At 45.3% G+C, this 5,382-nt stretch overlaps 1 pseudogene across 1 annotated transcript; it reads right to left on the reverse strand.

Moving 5' to 3' along the window:
• Nucleotides 1–3,978: 3,978 nt before the first annotated feature.
• LOC105810903 lies at nt 3,979–5,007 on the reverse strand (annotated as a pseudogene). The gene has a single exon (XR_001137521.1). The product of XR_001137521.1 is annotated as a PEST proteolytic signal-containing nuclear protein pseudogene (transcript).
• Nucleotides 5,008–5,382: the final 375 nt, after the last annotated feature.

Below are 5,382 nucleotides of genomic sequence, written 5' to 3' on the forward strand. Positions count from 1 at the left end.
CGTGGCACCTGCGGAGAGAGGCAAGGAAGTCACATCGGAGGGGACACCAGCCTTTGCCTGTGAGGATGTCCCCGGTTGTGGCCAGACACCGGGCAGCACATCCCAGCCCTCCCTCCCTCTCTTCCTTTTTCCTTCTTTCCGTCCTTCTTGCTGTCCGTCATCTATCCATCCATCCCTCCATCCGTCCCGCCAACCAAAGAGCACTTGTCGAGCGGCTACCCTATGCCAGGCGCTGAACTGGTCCCTCTGGACTCGGTGATGAACAAAACGGACAAGGTTTCTTGCCTCCTGGGAATTCACATCCTAGCGGACAAGTTACTTACACCCTCAAGCCCCCTGGCTCCCCATGTGTGAACGTGGTACTGCAGGTCCTCGACTAATGTCATTTTGTTCAATCGTGATGTGGTTTCACTGTAATGTTGATGGGGGGAAAATCAATTCCCAGCCAGGGCCACGTCTGCGTGGGAGTTTGTCAGGGCACTCCGATTTCTCCCCACATCCCGAAGACATACACACTAGGTGAAATGGCGTGTCTACACCGTCCCAGCGAGAGTGAGCGTGGGGTGAGCGTGAGCGCGCCCTGCGACGGAATGTGTTCTGTCCGCCTTGTGCCCTGAGCTGTCGGGACAGGCTCTGGCCACCAGGACCCTGAGTTGGAATAACTGGGTAAACAGTTGTTTCCTTGTTTTTATTAATCTTTCTTAAATGTATGTATAGCTCACATTTGTTTCAATGCATAATATTAGAAGTGTTTTGGTCTTTATTTAGAAATTTGGTGTTTTTTTTTTTGACCAGAAATGTGTCATAGGAATTCTTCCTTGTGTCAATTCGCCTATAGTAAAATTGGTTTCGCTGTATGTCCTTTCACTTAAAGCCACAGTTTCCAGAAACCTATCGATGACGTCGTGCGGGGACTTACCATAATAATCACATCTAATTTACAGGACCGCCGAGGGGGCCAGATTAGGTGATGCCCACAAAGTGCCAATAACAGCCCGGCGCGGACCAGGTGCCCAGTCTACCAGTTAGTATCACTAGTAGCTGTTAGTGGGTCAGACAGATGATGATCAAGTAACCGTCAAAAACGCAGAGCTACAAAATGTGATAGGAAGAACTGGGACCCTGTGCCCTGAGATCCTCGCGGCATTAAAGGACGCGGGAGCCACAGTGGCTGGCTCTGAATCCCAGCTCTGCCACCTTCTCGCTGTGACTTTGAGCAGATCACTCCGCCAGTGCTTCCGTCTCCTCATCTGCAAAATGGGGACGATAATAGCTCCCGCCCAATGAGGCTGTTGTGAGGACAGGCTGAGGGAAAGCAGGGAGAGTGGGGAGCATGCCTGGCACCCACTTGTCGGGGCCTGGCCAGGTCTGGGAGTCCCGGGAGAAGTGACTGAGGAGCTGAGGCTCAAGGACAGGAGGGGGGTGCAGGACACTCTGGGGGTGGGGGTGGGGGCTGCAGAGGTGAGCAGGGCCAGGTCATGCAGGGCCTTGTGGGCCATGTTAAGGATTTGGGGTTTGATCCCAAGAGAACTGGAACCTTTGGAGGCATGAGGTGCGATGCCGTCAAAGCTGGGATTTGAAAAGAGCGTCCCAGCCGCTCGGTGGATCCGGATTGGAATGGGGAGAGAGCAGGTCCCGAGCGGCGGGTGGGAGCTGTGGGTCAGGGAGGAATATCAGACGTTCCCAAAGCTCTGCTTCCCACATGCGTGAGGAGGCAGGGTTCTTGTGACAAGACTCACTTGTCACGGAGCCTGGCACATGACAGATTCTAAGGCGATACCTGTTTCCTCCTTCCTTCTCCCCGGACATGGAGCAGGAAGCTGCTGCAGGAACACCCCAGCTCTATCCCTGGAGCCCCAGTTGTAGTCAATCTTCAGACCAAAGGCCACCTCCTCCATGAAGCTCTCCTGACTGCAGGCTGGAAGGACCCTCAATGTGGTGAGCAGTGGGACACCTGCTTGCCTGGCATCCTTTCCCCCTTGCTCTGATGTGTCAGGTGAACTTCCCCTCCCCTAGTCTCAGCTGGTGTGAGTTGCCAGGCTGACCTCCACCCCTGGCTCTGGGAGGCGTGCACATAGCCCAGATTGGACCACTGGGACTCAATTCTGTTACTTTATGCTGGAGTAACTGAAGAAGAGACCTCGCTTTTAACTAAGACTACTAAGCTGGTGGTATCTGGCACCACAGATGGGAAGATTCCTTGAGAATAAAACCAGCACAGAGATAAGCAGAGCCACAAGACTGAGAGAGAGATTTTTGACCACACCATTTGAACACTTGGATCCAGCCATGCCTGAAGCCATCTATTCCCGGACTCACTGGATACAGGAACCAATAAATTTTCTTTCTTGCTTATGCTGATCCACACTGGGTGTCTGTCATTTGCAACTATTAGAATCTTAACAGAAAAAGAAATTTACCTTGTTTTAACCTGTGTCATAGTTATTTGTGCCTGTGGCTTCTCCCATAAGATCAAAGCCCCTTGAGGGTCCCAGCTCTGTATCCCTGACAGTGTCTGGCACCGCACCGAATATCCAAATGTATAATGTCAGATCTTCACATCTAGACAGAAATTTTAAACTTGACCAAGCATGTTCACTCCTGACCTAATTTTCTTACACAGTAACGTCCCTCACCTTCCTTGCCCAGAAAGGATCCTGGCCCAGGCATTAAGCACTTTCCCCTCCAAACCCACCACCTCTGTTCTTTGATGGAAATTAAGCTCCATGTGCCTGTTGTAAGAGAATGTCCACAGACTAACCCAACCCTCAACTTTCCCCAGATGGCTCACTCCCTGCTGTGAAATAATAAAGTAATAATAATTATTATAATAACAGCTACAAGGGCAACATCAATGTACTAAGTGTTTGCTATGTTTGCCAACACCACACAGGTGAACCCCACATTAGCTTCTAATAAGTAGTTACGGAGGAAATAAACAAAGGGCCTCTACAATGTCTACCTTTTCTTATTCTCATTTAATCATTCTGATTGAGTCCAGGAGAAAGTCTCAGCTTGGTACTAACAGGTCCTTAACATCCCTGTAACCCTTCCTAATCTCAAAGTTTAACAATGAAGCCTCAGGCAACAGAACCTTGTCAGGCAACAGTATCTAGTATTCTGTTTTCACTGGGCTTATTGTCAAGAGGGACCTACTTATGGCAAGAGACACTGTCTTTTGCTTTGTGTTCATAAATATGCTTAAGTTACAAAAAAGGGAAGTCGATGTAAAAAACTGTTACGTAAACAATGGTGTTACATGTAGCAAAAGTTGTTACAATAGTAGGCAAGTAACCGAAGTTGGTTGAGTCCTGGCTGAGCTCCTAACTAGTTGGGTCTCTTGGATCATCAGCCAAGTGCAAATTAATAAATGCTGTAAACAATTTTATGTTGTTCTGGTCAGATTTCACCTCCAAGGTGATAGATGATCTGTGTCTAGAATGGATACGAAGCCTGAGTAGAAGGGTTTGAATCAGTTTAGAGCTTAAACCAACCCAAACAAAGTGGAGATTGAGTCCACGTGTGCACACAGGAAGAGTAGTCACCGACTGTCACGCTTCAGAGAGTCACAGATGGCTATCTATGCATTGGCCCTGAATGCCTGGGAAACGTTCCTGGCAGCAAGTGCAAAAACAGTACATGTTGTGTACAACTGTTTCGGTTTTCTTATGGGAGAAAAACATCTGCCCACTTTCTGGGATAATTTTTTCCTGAGATCCGACTCACACAGCCCAGAGTCCTTGTGGAAAGATATTTGGGAGCCCAGCGTGTGTCTCTACTTATTATTTTCACAAAAAAACGCATAAAAGCTACCCCATGTTCAATGACCAATTCTTTTTTTTTTTACATAAAAATTTAAAATTTATTTATTTTTTAAAAAAGAGCTAAGTGTCTATATCCACTGATAGCAATGCAATACCTAGTTTATGTTGACTTGAAACAAAACAAATGCCCATAAGGAAAAAAAGCTGTATTTTAATTTTATCTAAATTTACTTTCAGTCAATAGTTCAGTAACATTTCCCTCCCAATACAATACTCCCTCTCTCTATAAGGCTGTTCCTGGGAGCCAGTTTACGTAATGAGGGAGTTAAGAGTGTAACTGCTTGCAGTTTTAAATAGACAATAACTTTTTGCTTCACTTTCAACGTGCTAATAGTTGTGTCTAAAAAAATATGCAATTCTCAAAATTGTACCATTTCTGATTTCTTTATTATCTGTAACCTTTGGAAACTAATCACGTGAAACTACAAAATTAGCAAATGTCTTGAAATCTGTATATAAAACATAAATTACCTCTAATTTCAAACTCTCATTTATTAGTGTACCACTCAATCTTAAAAAAAAAAAAAAAAGAAAAAAAAAAGCGGCTCCAAAGATAGTCTTATACCATTCTTTAAAAAAAGAAACTGTTCCTTTTAACTTTACACCCACCCCACACCCCAATTTCAAAACACATCATTTAATTGTCTTGGTCATGGACATTTCCAAGATGAGATTTTATATTTCGTTCCCATAGCTTCTGGTTATCAGAAAACCCATGCTTTCCTTCATTGAAGGAGTTTGGTCCAGCTGATGTTGGTGTAACCCTTCCAATATTCTTCATCCTCATCTTTGCTTCTGGAGGCATTTCCTCTGGTTCACTATCTTCATCTTCATTAAAAGCCGCTGCTACTGAAAGAGTTTTTGGAGCAAGAGTCGGAACAGTTTCTTTAGGCTTACTTGATCCAAGTTTGATGGATATGGCTGATGCTTTCTTTGCTGTCTGACCACCTATGGCAAATCCAAACTTGGAGATCTTTGTAGGCTTTGTTGGGAGGTCTGCAGCTTCTTCTTCAGCTGATCTCTTCCCAGTGCTGCGACTGGAACTTTCCCCTCCATTACTGGAAGAAACAGTCTTAGTTTTCACAGGTTTTTCTGCTTCTTCTTCAGGTCCTCTGGCGGCTCCAGCTCGCTGCGACTTTTCTGGCTTCTCCTCTCCTGCCTTCCCGTCCGCCATTTTCCCCGCCGCGGCCTCTCCAATGACCAATTCTTGCATCCCCCTTCTGAATGAGCGGTTGCAAATGTCTGATCCATCAACTGTGTTGAGTTTGCAAAAGTTTTTTGTGGTTGTTGTTATCAAAGTATTGTTTTTTGTTTTTTATAATTCCCCTTTTTAAATAACAGCTTCAATGAGATACAATTCACATATCATATAATTCATCCACTTAAAGTATAGGATTCAGCGGATTTCAGTATAATCACATTGTTCAACCATCACCACAATCAATGTTAAAACATTTTTATCTCCCCCATAGGAAACCCTATACCCACTAGCAATTATTCTTTCTTCCTCTCTCCACCCTCCTCCTTCTCCCAAAACCATTAATATGTTTTTTGTCTC

Source organism: Propithecus coquereli, unplaced genomic scaffold (assembly GCF_000956105.1).
Source record: "Propithecus coquereli isolate 6110/MARCELLA unplaced genomic scaffold, Pcoq_1.0 Scaffold223, whole genome shotgun sequence".
Classification (NCBI taxonomy): domain Eukaryota; kingdom Metazoa; phylum Chordata; class Mammalia; order Primates; family Indriidae; genus Propithecus; species Propithecus coquereli.